At 36.1% G+C, this 16,701-nt stretch overlaps 1 protein-coding gene across 5 annotated transcripts in view; it reads left to right on the top strand.

Annotated features, from left to right (window-relative positions):
• LOC117222855 (semaphorin-1A) overlaps positions 1-16,701 on the top strand; it is an 870,584-nt gene that overhangs the window by 156,048 nt on the left and 697,835 nt on the right. The window lies entirely within an intron of this gene.

Genomic DNA, 16,701 nt, shown 5'->3' with positions numbered 1-16,701 from the left:
AAAATCAATAGTTGCAATTTTAAACGGTAAAAAAAGCTAATGACTTGGAGGATATCAATTCAGTATAATAATTAAAGACTGGAAGAAACACCCGAGTAGAGCTTCTGTTTGTCACAATAGACATAGACAATTTTCATTTTGCATAAGGATTCGCTATACATAATGTTTACAGGAATACTAACATGTTTGGAAGGAGTAGCTTAAAAAATATGTCGAGGAAAGTTGATAAATAAAATTAGAAACGATCGTAAGCATATATACTCGGTTATGTGTTTGTCGAAAAAATCTGCCGTTCGAGCGTTAGGGGATGAGAATTATGTCTAACACTGACGCGACTGTTACAATTCTAGTTACCGTTCAGCATCATCGACTACGTACTATTCCGCGCAATAATACGTGAACCAGTAAACATAATACGTTAGCGGTTGCGAAAGTAGTAACTGGGGATCGGTGTATATGCAAATGTGCTACACACTGTGAAGTACGTATTGTGATCGAATTCACGCTTCTATACAAACGTGGAGTATCCTACACTACAATAGATCCTGAGCAGAAAAACATCTATAACTGGCGGAACCCAGTTAGAGAAGTAAATATTTACACAGTTGGTTATTTCGGAAATCGTAGATGCAAGCAGTTTTTGATAGAAGACAGCCAAATGTTGGTATTGTACGTTACACGATCATACGTACTACTGTGATCAAAAAGTAAGGTGAATTTGTTTATAAAATGTAAATTCTTTGTTTATTCTTCCAAATCAATTTCATCCCCTTCAAAGTAATCTTCGTCCGATAAAACGCACTGTTTCCGACGCTTTTTCCAGTCCTCGAAACAGTCGGAATAGTCTTTTTCCGGTATAGCCTTCAAGACCTTCTTCGATTCGGTTTTTATCTCCTCAATCGTGTCAAAACGGCGTCCCCGCATCGGCTTTTTGAGTTTGCTGAATAACCAGAAGTCGCACGGGGCCAAATCAGGCGAATACGGTGGTTGCGGAACGATATGAGTCGAGTTTTTGGCAAAAAAGTCGCGAAGAACCAATGCAGTATGACATGGCACCAATCGAGACTTGACGCGTTTGAGACACAAATCATCCTTCAAAATGGTTTGGACTGAGCCAAATGATATTCCAACACTATCAGCGAGGTCTCTCATTGTCAGTCGACGATTTTCAAGCACCAAATCTTCGATTTTTTTGGACGTGGCCCTCGTCGGTAGACGTTGATGGTCGTCCAGAGCGCGGTTCGTCTTCAACGCGTTCTCGGCCCGCTTTGAACTCGTTGTACCACTTATAAACGTTTTTTTGTGCCATAGTTTGATCACCAAAGGCCTTCCGTAACATTTTCAACGTGTCCGCACAAGAATATTCGTTCCGCAAACAAAATTTGATGCAAGTTCTTTGCTCAACAAAATCACCCATTGTAAAAATCGAAAAATTCACTTTTGGTTGTTTACAAAAACACGTGTAACTCGGAGATAATTAAACCTTTTGACAAACAGACACTTGGCAAATGTTACAGACAGTCCTACCAACCTAGGAAAAAAAATTACCTGCCTTCCTAATGCCCGGAAGTTTTAAATGACAATTTCACCTTACTTTTTGATCACAGTAGTATATCTCTAAATACGATTTCATCGATTTAAGCATACATTTGACTGGAAATAGTTTTCTGAAATATGAGTAAATATAAACACTTGATAAATACTTTTTGTTCTGAATTTCTCGATAGTAATAATTATCGAAACTTGATCATCGTGTCTCCTCATTTACAGAAAACTTATCATCGCCGTTAAAATGACCGATCTTACATCTTTTATTTCGGAATTGATGGAATTATGACGATCTCTATAAGAAACGATTTGAATGAATTTCTTTGCAAACGTTCGCATTATAATAATGAATATTAAATTAATATTGATTAATTCAGGTTATCATAAGTCGTTTCGTTTTTATAAAGTAGAATAGGCATTATTCGAACTGTTTCGAATAAATATTTTTACCTATAATTTTAGATTACGACGTTTCAATTATTAATATTTGAACATTAACCCTTTGCACTCGAAGTTGTTTTTGAGTCATATTACCAGCAACTCGAAGCCATTTTAGTGAAAAGATCATATTCACATGTAAGTTCATGATATAAGCATTAAAAGAAAAGTCATCGTTGTATGTTATTATTTTTGTAATTGTTTATGGATACAAACGTCATTTGTCACCAACAGCGAAACATCCTATAACTAATTTTTACGATTTGTTTTTGTTCTTATGTTAAAAACTGAAAATTATTTGCATTGTCTCCGTAGCGGAGCCCTCGAGTTTGAAGACAAATTTTAAATGGCTCCGCTCCGGAGCCCTCGAGTGCAAAGGGTTAAAATAAACGTTGTCACAAACATTAAAGTAAACGTTGACATAAACTAATAGCCAATTTATCAAATCTTTATCTGCAAAAGTAGTTTCATCATTTCAGCAATTGTAAAATGAAGAATTTAAAAGTCGATCGTTCCGACTTCTTCGGAGTAGGCTAACGAAATACACTTTCGAAATAGTTTCGTTGCCGCTGTTTCTGTCGCTATCAAAATAACGATAAAGAAATGCTAATCAACGATGCTGCGAAAGAAATCGTAGTGCAAGGTGTTAATAACGTGAAAGATATTCGTACTCGCTGAAACGTTTACCCTTTCGACCGTTTAACCCTTTCGCTACGGGCGGATTTTCCGCCGCGGTACTTCTGCTGGACGGCGCGCTGCGACATCGCTGCACGCTACAAGACGCCGATCGTTGCGGGGGTACCGCAGCGGAGAACCCGCCCGTAGCAAAAGGGTTAATCCAAATGAAGTTAAACAAAATTGAAAAAAATAAGGCATATCTATTTATCCGTTGTTGAGAGAAAAATAAGGTGAATTAGCTTTCTGCAGTAAGCACTGACTTTATTCGCTACAAACGATCGAACTTATGGAGGGCCACTATAGTGGCCCTTAGTACCTCGATGGCATCTTATGGAGGGCCACTATAGTGGCTCGTAGTACCTCGGTGGCATCTTATGGAGGGCCACTATAGTGGCTCGTAGTATCGAAAGGGTTAATTTTCATCGAAAATGAAATATCTGTGCCTCCAACAGCACGCGCAACAATCAACTGTACACAATTACATAAGGCACTCTGTATACGTACAAGCCCACGGAAGCCGGTACGAGAAGGTATTGACTCAGGAGTTCTTCGGCATCGAGAAAGGGAGAAGCCGCCGCAATTCCATCCGACTTTGATTCCAGTTACAGCCGGTTTTGTTCTGTACCAGTTGTTGTTCACCTGTCCCCACGGAAGTTGTTCGAAGTAACCACCTTCGACTCGAGTATAAATCTCTAAGCGCCTTATCATCGACATTCCGATCCATTCAAAATTGACTTGTGCAGTTTGAGTTCGCTGATAACCCTTCTCCTCGCGTCGCGTTTCAATGTTATCGACTACCGAGTTGTAAACCGGAGACAATGCGACACAGAAGTAGCTGTAACTCGGGAACAAGGTCAGACAAGACGACCGTTTAACGAACTTTTCCGTTATTTTTGCTTGCCGGGCTCATTGGAATTGTGCGTGTACAAGTTGTACAAGGTGTCTCGTTTGCAATCTCGTCTTCTAATCTCTTTGTAATTTAGATTTAAACGCGGGAATCATTGTACAGGGTGTCCTAAAATTATTGTACAAGCAAAATTATTGTATTAACGAAAAACGTTGACCAATGAGAGGCGAGACAGCTGGCGCTAGGCGGCCGAGCCAACGAGCAGTTGACGCCCATTTCCGCTCGTTGGATCGGCCGCTTTGTGCCAGCTAATCTCGCCTCTCATTGGTCACTGTTTTTTTTTCTTTTTGGTTAACACGTTCCGTGCCGAGCTTTTTTTACTCGAATCTTCACACTTTGATATTTTACTAAAACTTGATGTATTGCGTGCAATTATTAATTCTCGTACACATAACAACGTAACAAAAACTTATCAACGCCCATTCTTGCGGTGGAAATTGATTCTTCGGTTCTAAATTTCTTGTAAACAATTTGTTCAGTTCACTAAGTAAACATGCAAGCGTGTACCATCGATGGTACACGTGGCACGGAACGTGTTAATAACTCGTAAACGAAGCCGCGGATTGTATTTTCGCTAAGGAAAAGGTTACTTCAAATGACATCCTTTTGGGCATCCTGTGCATTTCTTATCGTGGTTCGATATCAGTTTCGATAAGCGTTGTTACAGCTGTCACAAATGTTAGATGCGTGTAAAATTGTTTATATTTATCCAAATGTTTTGGCAGTATTTTTAGAATGTATGTTAGAGTGGTACTTAGTTGTAGGGGTCAACACTTTTGTTTGAGCTTTTTGTTTGGTCCCAACACCATAAATTGTGACATTTAGACGCAACTACAACCTGTGTCACGTTTATATTAAGGTTCAAACATTTTAACGATCTCATTTCATTTTCAAATGTAATTGTATTTCGTTAGTTTAGAAATATTGGCTTAGATATATGTGTATTGACTTTACACAATAAGAATAAACACAAAATCAGAGAGAGAATAAACACAAAATCTTTTTAGCATTAAATACAGAATCTGGCGATTTTTATACAATTTCTGTGAGAGGTAGTTTTCGGTATAATATTTGACATCTATTTCTTTATCGGCCATCATCCATGTTAAAATAGTGAAAATAGTGCTTGAAATTGTGAATAAAAAGTATATTTCTAAATATTCCAATATTTCTGAAATAACGAAATACGCGATTATGTTTGAAAATGAGATTTGATTGCTTCGAAATTTTGCATACATCATTCTCTCACCAAGTGTCACAATTTAAGGGGTTAAAACCAAATGAATCCACAAAAAGTTGTATGAAGAAATAATGACAAGCCTAACGTATACATACTCGATCGAAAATAATCGAATAATTTAGCCCGCGTTCTACGACCACTTGCTATGAATAAGATAAGTTTTTCGATTCCTCCGCGGGAAGAGGAATCCCGGTTTAGCCGCAAACAAAATTATCAATTTATCTTTTCATGCGGGTCACATCTCGAAGCTGCTGTGCAGCTAATTAATGTTGCATTAACCCGATTTAGAGAAAATCCGAAATCGGCGATACCGGTGAATAAATCACGGATCATCCGAATCCAAGTTAAAAATAATACGTTCCGCGACGGAATAACTTTTACTTTTATTCGTTACATGGATCTTTTCGCTAAATTGTTCTTCGTAGTAATTGCACTCTGTGAGCTGCTGTACGAAATTCGTAGAGTATAATCACAGATAGTGGTGTTTGCCGAAGCTACTTGTAATTTTCGTTTTACTTTCAAAGTCAAACACACCCTATCAACGAAATTCTATTGTTTCTTCAAAGTAATGGCTATCTCACTATTTATTAAGAATCAATCAAAACTTCTCTCTGCACTCGCCTAATATTTGGATTGTAAATAGTTCTACTGGACCGACAAAAGGGATGTTGAAACTTTTGCGTGCACGTACAGTGGATATTATGTACACGTATGTAACATACTACTGTGATCAAAAAGTAAGGTGAATTTGTTTATAAAATGTAAATTCTTTATTTATTCTTCCAAATCAATTTCATCCCCTTCAAAGTAATCCTCGTCCGATAAAACGCACTGTTTCCGACGCTTTTTCCAGTCCTCGAAACAGTCGGAATAGTCTTTTTCCGGTATAGCCTTCAAGACCTTCTTCGATTCAGTTTTTATCTCCTCAATCGTGTCAAAACGGCGTCCCCGCATCGGCCTTTTGAGTTTGCTGAATAACCAGAAGTCGCACGGAGCCAAATCAGGCGAATACGGTGGTTGCGGAACGATATGAGTCGAGTTTTTGGCAAAAAAGTCGCGAAGAACCAATGCAGTATGACATGGCACCAATCGAGACTTGACGCGTTTGAGACACAAATCATCCTTCAAAATGGTTTGGACTGAGCCAAATGATATTCCAACACTATCAGCGAGATCTCTCATTGTCAGTCGACGATTTTCAAGCACCAAATCTTCGATTTTTTTGGACGTGGCCCTCGTCGGTAGACGTTGATGGTCGTCCAGAGCGCGGTTCGTCTTCAACGCGTTCTCGGCCCGCTTTGAACTCGTTGTACCACTTATGAACGTTTTTTTGTGCCATAGTTTGATCACCAAAGGCCTTCCGTAACATTTTCAACGTGTCCGCACAAGAATATTCGTTCCGCAAACAAAATTTGATGCAAGTTCTTTGCTCAACAAAATCACCCATTGTAAAAATCAAAAAATTCACTTTTGGTCGTTTACTAAAACACGTGTAACTCGGAGATAATTAAACCTTTTAACAAACAGACGCTTGGCAATTGTTATAGACAGTCCTACCAACCTAGGAAAAAAACAATTGCCTGCCTTCCTAATGTCCGGGAGTTTTAAATGACAATTTCACCTTACTTTTTGATCACAGTAGTATGTATCTGTAGGTAGCGAGCATTCGTAGACTGGTCAATTTCAAGCGAAAGTGTTTTGTAATTCAATTTCATTAAATTATATACGTTCGCAGGCGTTCCATATAACAGATATCGTTTAAGAAATATATCAAAAAATTGCACTATTTATTAAATTATGAAGATGCATTGAGAAATCAATAGGAGCGCAATAATTCGATTATTCGAGGGTTTCTTGTGCTATTATGGCAGTATCACGAAATTATGTAAATTTAATGATACGAATAATTATATAAAATCAAATTCATCTTTCGCTTTTAAATAATGTATTACAATTTAGTAACGATTATTCAATTAAATAATTATATAATCAGGTTGCATCGAAAGTGCACGTTCCTTAAACTGTATTCGAAAACAAATTGAGGACTGTAATAGTGGAATTACAGCAGGGAATTTCGTATTTCAGCATGCCAAGGTTACTGTTTATGCATTAAGGACATTTCTAGACGTGAAACATATCACTTTTAGATTGTGTAGCATGATGTTGAGACATTCGTATCAAGAGTTATAATACCGAGCAAGGGGCAATTTCACATGCACAGACTTGGTGTAAAGTTAGATAAGTACATCAAAGTTTACCCTACTGAATAATCGAGATGCTGAACAATAGGAGGGTTTACTTCATTAATAGCGCCAACCATTTCAATAATTCTGTTTAATTTTTGATAGTGTCTTATCCAAGTTGAATACGTCTTTGTTTGTAACTTTCATCGTCTCAGTTTCAACAATTTTACGTGTTTCTTTCTTTATGTTTTATGCGATTTACGCTCGAACGATGGAGCACGAATCCATTCGGAGTATAAACATTGTTATTTGATCATCTAGTTTCTGACCAAATAACAATGTTTATACTCCGAATGGATCGTGCTCCATCGTTCGAGCGTAAATCACATAACACATAAAGATAGAAACATGTAAAATTTTTGAAACTGAGATGATGAAAGTTACAAACAAAGACTTATTCGACTTCAGTAAGACACTATCAAAAATTAAAAAAAAATTATCATCTAGTTTCTGACAATTAATTTAATCTTCGACGCGTTCCATTTTGATCTATAGAGAAACAGAACGTTAAGAAGTATGTTGAGAGATATTGCCAGTAAAAAGTTAAAAATAATCCTATAAGCATAACAGTTGAGAATTTCTGAAAATATTATTGAAAACGACAATATTTTCATGCATAATCCAACAAATTATTTGGACTGTGAATAACATTTTATTTGATTCATTTGTGTTTTCAAACAGATGGTTCGTCAGACAGACTGTAAGACACAGAAATTAAATAAAAATTCCTGCAATTTTGTGGTCAAGCGTTCGTATCGATGCGACTGTATCGTTCGGTATTCGATATTCCATATCGGGTAATGCTAAATGCATTCGTTACCATTCCTGTTCACGACCGCAAGGAACGAAAGGTACTCGGTTAGAAACGTCTCGCATTGTAAATTACCATTCCTTGCGGTGCGCTAACGTTACCTTCTCGAAACAGTTTCGGTGTCTCGCCGCGACCGTGCTTCGCATCCACGGTATCCGGCGTAATTACAGCACGAAAAGCCCGGCGTGGACTTCATTGTTTGCACCCTGAAAAATTAGCCGGCGTCGGAACTTCTGCCGGGCGACTTCTGAACTCTGCCCATAATTTCCTCGGGACTCGGGCTTTTTGATCATTCTCACGGCGTGTCCGACCGGCGACGCGTGTCCCTCCGATTCCAGACTTTTCGTAAAAATCTCGAAACTGTTACGCAGAAATGCTTTGTTGTATTATCACTGGCTTGTCGCGGGCAATGATTATGCTCGTTCTCGGCGGACATGCGAGTGACACGCGCTGTCCGCCGCACTATGGGGCAGAGAGCATCCGAAAGCGGTAAAACATATTTTCTGATTGAAATCACATATGCATGCACCAATTTTTGAATTTTTTGCAATGATAGAATAAGTAACAAAGTTCATTTTCTAACAGCATTTGTAGATAACAATTCCATCGTAGGATACAGCTATTAAATACAGATGTTCGAATACTGATTTGTATCAATTAACAATTTAGCTGTTGCAATCTCTCCGAAAAGTGTGTATAAGTTACTGTATTTATACTATATATGTTCGATTCTTTTCATATTTTGTTCAAATACAACACTTCGGTTAACAATAAATACACAGCTAACGCCGAATAATTAGTAGACTGCGTAACATTTTTAGTAGATTTTTTTTAGTACACTTTTATGTAACATTTCCGTTTCTTCTTTCCAATGTATTTAGTGAAATACATTTTTTGTTACTAGTAGGTAATTCTTTACAATATACATAGTGAAGCATAATTATTTGAATAATATCATTTTTGTGAGTTTGATTATTTCATCAATATTCCAAATTTTTGTAATATTCATATAATAACCATACTAATGAAAATTATATTATTGAAACAATTATGTGTTTCACAACACGCATTGCAAAGAATTACCTACTAAAGAATTACCACTGGAGTGGCCAAAATTATGATATAATGCTATAATATATATTTATATATTATTAAATATATATATATATATATATATATATATATATATATATATATATATTTTAGTAGATTTTTTTAGTACATTTTTAGTAGATTTTTTTTAGTACACTTTTATGTAACATTTCTGTTAATTTTATGATATATTATATAATTATGATATAATGCTATAATATATATTTATATATTATAGCATTATATCATAATTTTAAATTTAATTAATAATTTTTAAATAATAATTTTAAATATATATATATATATATATATATATATTTTTAAAATTATTATTTAAAAATTATTAATTAAATTTAAATAATATATATATATATATATATATATATATATATATATATATATATATATATATATATTATTTAAATTTAATTAATAATTTTTATTATTAAATATATATATATATATTTAATAATATATAAATATATATTATAGCATTATATCATAATTATATAATATATCATAAAATTAACAGAAATGTTACATAAAAGTGTACTAAAAAAAATCTACTAAAAATGTTACGCAGTCTACTAATTATTTGGCGTTAGCTGTGTATATATATATATAATATGATATAATATATGATATAATGCCCGCTTCATATTTGATTTCTTTACTTTTACACTCTTAACGCCAAGATGATGAATTCGTACTGTGTATTTTAAAATTCCTGACACGATGAAGACTCTTTCGTAGAACATAAATAAATGAATATCTCAAGTCAAGCCTATATTACAGTGAAAATGGCGAACGGATTAAACGAATTTAGTCTTATTATCCTTGTAAAGTATTGCACGTCAGTCACAGTTAGCGCTCGGTAGATTTAGCGTTGAATAAGCCTTTTTCCCCACTGTGCGACGAGGCGAGGCAGGAGTCGTTGGAACACGTATCAGCGTGTAACGAAAGCGTAAACGCGTTTTATGCGCCGTTTAAAATTCCGGTAATCCGATACGCAGCTCCTCGGTTTTCGATTTTTCGACGCTCGGATTGCGAATCGTGCAACATTCCTCCTATCCGTTCGCGCCGATTATTAAATATTTGTCGTAGATACTCGCCGGGATTTATTCAATGATAGCTTGGACAACGTTTATCCCTGTACGAACGTACACCAGCGTTATGTAATATGAGTCCGGCATCTCTGAGAATCGAAATGAATTTTCTTCGCCGGATGAAGGAAGCCACGCTGTGCCGGTAAATTAAATCCTGGATTTAAATGAACATTTTTCGAGAGACCTTCGCGTTTCTTGCATTACTGTGTTCTTATTAAATAGTTTCATTTAATCGCCACCGCGGCGGAAGCACCTGTAAGTTGCGGATTTCATGCGGACGCGGACTTCTTTCAGATATTACATTCGAATACGACGTCGCTGTTATGAAATATTTTTAACGGTTGGTCGCGTTCTTCCATGCTTGTTATTAAGTTATTGTTTATTAGGTTCATATCGTGTACGAACTTTTTGACATTATCTGTAATATCATTTATTATTAAGTGTACATCGAATAATAAAAGGCAACATTGTTTAACGTTTATCTGGATACCAGCCCATGCAAATGGCAAAGATTTACTTATGAAAGAAGCGATCAAAGAAAGCCCCTTACCAGATGTCATGGCTTCCATTACTGACCTAACTAGAGACCACGAAATTCAAGCAAAAATGTCCACCAACGTCTTAATTAAAAAGCAAGGCCTGCTATTTTAGATTTTATGACAGAAATAAAAGTAAGCCACGGTGTGCCGGACTTGGACGTTGCAGAGATTTTATAGCAATTGATAATAAAAGTCGTTCCGATCATTACAATTTAACTGATTCGGTAGGAAGAGTTAATTTTATAGCCAAAGTGCTTGCTAGTGTGGAGCAGAATTTCAAGATTTCAACTATGTTATCAGAGTCGGGCATATTTTATTCGAGTAATGAATAACGAATAAAATATTATTCTTTCTCTCTCTCTCTCTCTCTCTCTCACTATCTATCTCTTCCTCTCATCCCTATCTCCTTTCTCTCTCTCTCTCTCTCTCTCTCGCTATCTATCTCTTCCTCTCATCCCTATCTCCTTTCTCTCTCTCTCTATCTCTCTCTCTCTCTCTCTCTATCTCTTCCTCTCCTACCTATCTCCTCTCTCTCTCCCTCTCTCTCTCTATCTCTTCCTCTCCTCCCTATCTCCTTTCTCTCTCTCTCTCTCTCTCTCTCTCTATCTCTTCCTCTCCTCCCTATCTCCTTTCTCTCTCTCTCTCTCTCTATCTCTTCCTCTCCTCCCTATCTCCTTTCTCTCTCTCTCTCTCTCTCTCTTCCTCTCCTCCCTATCTCCTTTCTCTCTCTCTCTCTCTCTCTCTCTCTCTCTCTCTCTCGATGAATTTATTCGATCTATTATTCGAATAAAATTTTACCCGAAGAATTTATTCGATCTATTATTCGAGTAAAATTTTACCCGAAGAATTTAGAAACTAATAATAAGTTATATCGAACACATGCGCACGTAACAACCCTGTAATTGCTAAATAAAGCATCTGGTGTAAAGCATTAGTAAATGAATAAAGAAAACATACACAAAGTGCTGGAAATATATGATCTACAGAAATTTGATACTACATTTTGACAGATCTTCTCAATTGTATTTCTTTAACGTAATAAGTGAGCGAATATTTTGAAGCGTCATTTGCACCATTTGTAGGAGAAACGGTTGAGTTTTGCGAATTGGTCGGGTGATCGAGGATACCGGCGTGTCCAGCAGATATTAAAGAGCTCGTATTAATTCCCACGGGGTGACAGTGTAAACTTTAATCAATTTCTTGCTATTATTTTCGCCTGGAAATGCATGCAAATATTGAAAAACACGGGGTTGCGAGGGGTAACGAGGTAATTCCGGCCTTCAGCGTGCTAAAAGGAAAATTTAATATTAAATGGAAAGAAACGAAAAAGAAGAAATAAGAATATTCGAAGCACTTTGGGTGGAACGTGGCAGCTGGCTTTCCACCAGCGACCTATTTTTTTCTGATTTCTTAACGAGCACTCTGTACGTTGGTTTACTAGGAACTTGACATTCCACAGGGCCCGTGAACAACAAAATATAATTGTCAGTTGTAACACGGTAAAATAACGGGTTATTCTTCGCGCTGAATGCTAACTTTATTGTGAAATTAATCAATTGTACGATCTAGTGGTGTGCTATTAAAAATAAATATATATAATGAAAACAATAGCGTTGTTGTGTAAGTGCTGAAAGAAAGCGAACATTCCAGACGACCTGGTTGAAATCCGTTTCATCGTTGTTTTATTTCCGTCTTCGTTAAATGAAATAATGTCTACGCACTGAAATTAAGACGGAACCTCGTGGCCGCGCCATGTTAACAATATGCCGTCCGCAGGTCTTAGATATGATTCTTTCGTTTGACGCCGGCATAATAGCTTGGAAATTTTAGATTTTAAAAAGAATTTCGAAGATGGCGGTAATATAAATTCCTAAAATTAAGATAAGTCGTCCAAGAATTTTCGTACTTAATTCTTAGTCAAATAAGCACAGTGCTATAGTTAGTTTGCTGCCTTTTAACACCCAAGAAATATAGTTCAAATGTTATTTCAGTTTTTTAAAATGGCACCAAAGTGGTACCACCGGCATACAACAGAGAGTTTTTGCATGGCACCAGCGTGGTGCCACCGGACGGCATAGTGTTAACCCTAGAAAGATAACCATATGACAACGTACGTAAAAGATAACCATACGCTTCAGAGGCGCATGCTTTTCTGAGGCGTCAATTTTATACTAACAATGGATATTTATTTAAGTTAATCTAGTCATTTTAAAGGTTTGGCATTATTGTACAAATAAAATGCATTTATATTATATTTTTTTATATTTTAAGTAATTTTAAACTTAACACTTTATCGTCCGGTCGTGGTTGAGGCTGCCACTCAGTAAGGACTGGCTTAGTCGCGCGCGCATTTGCTTCCAGTACCGGCTAAATTTTCGCTATTCATTGTGTTGTGTTTATTCCTTTAAAAATAATAATAAATAATAATAATTATTATAATTATAATTCATAAGGATATGGGGAGGTCAGCATACAGGAGGTCAGCTACTAACAAAACAGTAAAGAAGCGAAAACCGTCGATAGCTAAAAGTCGATTAATAGGCTATCGGTCGATAAGCATTGGCAATCGAAAAGCCGATGAATAGGCTAGCGGTCGATAAAGTGTTAAATCACTAGACCTCTATGAAAAATTAACAAAAATCAACAGTCTTCGCAGGCGCCTCTGCGACGTAGGTTATCTTTCTCGGGTTAAGCTTGAAATTACGATTTGGATTATTTCGCGCATGAAAACAAAGTGAAAGCACACGGAAGCAAGAGCAATGAAAACAAAATGGGCACAGTGACATGACTTTTGTCAGATTTGGAAAGCAAATGGTTCCTTCATTGCCGTTCGTTGGGATCAATTAACCGTAGATTCTAATGGCATAATAGCATTTGAACAGAACGCGCTGATGTTTAGAATACGGATTTTATTCAGAAATTGTATCCATTCTAAACAGTGAAAAGATTAAAAGAAACTAGGTACGCGTCGGTGTATTAATTTCAACTTATTACAATTATTACAGAAACGAATAAAATTATAACTTGGCTAATTTGTCTTGCAACTGATACAGAAATTTGTTGTTTTGCATAACAATCCGCAGTCTAGTAATTCCGTTGCATTTACGCTTCGAATCACCTCGACCAATTTTCTGATTATTTTTTAAATATTCGTTAATGCATTGCAAGACATTAGGACAATACTGTTCCTCGCTGCAAAAACTTTCACTGCAATGGTCAACCCAGGGCGGGGAATGTAAATGAAGCTAATATTCAGAACAGTCTGAAACACTATTTCGGAATATAAAAATTCAGCGAACCTTAAACACTGCGGTACGAGCGAGCGCTAATGAAGTGGAATTAAAATTATCCAGCACAAAGGGAAAATTGAATATGGAAGAAAGAAAGAGAGAGAGAGAGAGAGAGAGTAAAAATTCTGCGGGATACTTCGGGAAAACGAAATACTGGAGAGATCAAGACCGACTACAAAATTGTACGAGCCAATAGATCCAAATTATGAAACTAACGCGAGAAACGTACTTTCATTCTTTCGGTGGTTTTCTATTTTATGTTCGCTCTGTACCTTTCCATGTGTATTTCTATTTTACAGATTTGGTGCATAAATTTGTAAAATGTTTCAGTTTTATTCCTCACTGCTATTTTCATTCTCTAGATTAACCTTTCGCACACGAGTGGCGACTCTGAGGCGTTAAAAATTGACACGCTATTTTCAAAAGAATCTTCGCATTATTCAATTTGCCTGTATTCGATAAATTGTCAAATAATAGATGTCTTCTGTACGCGTACGCGTTCAATTTCGTATGCATTAAATAAAAACAATCGCACCAAATGGAGATGCTGTAAGTTTGAAACAAATGTCTTCGTTTCGGAATTAAAATAGACGGACTAGTTTACTAGACAATGTCTAAGAAAAATGTTGCAAACATTGTAATAGGGATTGGTACGACAAAAAAAAAGGAATTGTTTTCTAACTTTTATCAGAATCTGAAACGAAAATTTAAACAATGTAGTTTGTAGCTTATGTGCATTATACAAACTTCATCGAAATTGGTTGACGTTGTTGCAATTGAAGCAATTGAAGACAGCGAAAATCGCTAACTTTGACAACTTTCTGTTAATAATTGCGCGAACCAATTTCGATGACATTTCGATGAACAATTTCTTTATACAGACGCAGATAAAAAAGTTGGAAAATATCATTGTCTCAAATTTCTTCTTATTTCAACTAATTGCAATTTTTGCAAACATTTTTCAGACATTCTCTAGTAAACGTAATGCTGAGAGCAGTGAAGAGATACATAATGCATTGACATCTGTTTTATATGTATTCTAATTATAATGTTTACGTACATATCTGTACATGTTGTATATTCATATAAATTTACAGTACTATTGTCTTTTACGATGTACGATTATAGATTTTTTAATTCTCCCAAAACCTTTAGCGTTCTTATATCAGCGAACTATGCCAGGAAACAAGTGAAAAATAATCACAAATGTGTTAGAATACCAAAAAGTAATGTGAAATAAATAGGTATATAATATACAATGAATATATAAAATATGAAATAAATAATATGAATATAAAATATGATATGACAATATAATACAACAATAATAGGTAAATAAATAGGCTCAATATACAACGTATAATCACATAAAGGAAAGCATAACAACAAGAACGATTTAGCTTAGATATGAATCGCGTTTCAATCACAGTGATCCGCCGCGATAGACTCCGTTTCTCTCGCAATCAGAAAGTATCCAGCTAAATGCCATATGAAAAATTCTCATTGCGAAACGCGCTACGGTTTACGAAATAACCGCGTAGAATGATGAGAAGATTGTGCCGTGTTTAATAATTTGGTACACCTTTGTACATTTTCCCTGATTTTGTAACGACCGTTCTCTGGCACGGCTGGCTGACGTGGCACGGTTGTTCTCGGCTTCGCGGACGACAACGAGCATAATCGCGTACCGTGACGAACCCGTGTTGGCGTCTTCGCAGTTTTCCTAGGGTGGCTCGGCTCTTTGTGAGGCAATTTACCCCCCTACGTCCACAGTTGTATCTCCATTAGCCTGGAGAGCACGGCATAACCCTGGCCGGCTCGCGGGAATATAAAAGAATTTACAATAGCGGCAGATTTTAGGGCGTCCGTCGTGCACAAGCCACCCCACCCCTGCCTGTGTCTCGCGACATTTTCAATTCGAAGCTTGTACGATCGGAAGCGAAACGACAAGACACCCTATTTAACCCTTTGCACTCGAATGTCGACTCTACGGCGCCATTAAAAACTGCTATATCGCATTACAAAATAATTTTAACATTATCAAATCGGTTTACATGTAAAATCTGCTAAAAGTGTAACTGTTGCATGAGTCGTAAAATGCAGTTTCATACGTATAAAGTGCATTAAGCTGTATAAAATGGAAATACTATAGATCGAAGAAACTATATTGAATTACGGGTTAAACTGTCTCCGACCGCAAAGGATTAATTTGACAACTTCCATTTAATATGTAGAGCAACCCATTTGAATCCATCCAGCAAATATCTTTCAAACCGTTCGTGATACAGAAAAATGTCTGATGTTAGTAAGATAGTTCTAGGTCAACGAAAAAAAAGATACAGAGATCAATTTTATTTTTTAAATGGGATCACATTTTTTTGCTGCGCCAATTTCGTTATTTTCTACATGAAAGTACTAAGGCATTTATTGTTAGAGATCACTGGTTTGGAAGTTATTTTAAGTTTAGTATTAATCGTCAGTATTTATAGACTAACGTTTCTAAATAAACATTCATCGAATCGCTAAGATAACAATTTCCAGACAAAAAAATTTGTTGCAAATTCCATCTTATCCACATATGTTCTTATCATTTTGTTGCACTAATTATAATTCAATTTTTACGTTGATATTTTAGTTTACCCGACTGAAACTTATAAATAAACATAGTCCTGATGAATATACATTTAATGAACCTCATTTCTAATTTATTAAATAAAAATGGTCGACTGAATGGGGTATTTATATTTTTATCCCCGATTGTATCTGGCAAACATTTTTTCGTTTGTTTAATTTTATTATTAGACAGGAA

This window comes from Megalopta genalis, chromosome 17 (assembly GCF_051020955.1).
Source record: "Megalopta genalis isolate 19385.01 chromosome 17, iyMegGena1_principal, whole genome shotgun sequence".
Taxonomy (NCBI): domain Eukaryota; kingdom Metazoa; phylum Arthropoda; class Insecta; order Hymenoptera; family Halictidae; genus Megalopta; species Megalopta genalis.
The sequence above is the reverse complement of the archived record's forward strand: the minus strand, read 5'-3'. Positions and strand labels throughout refer to the sequence as shown.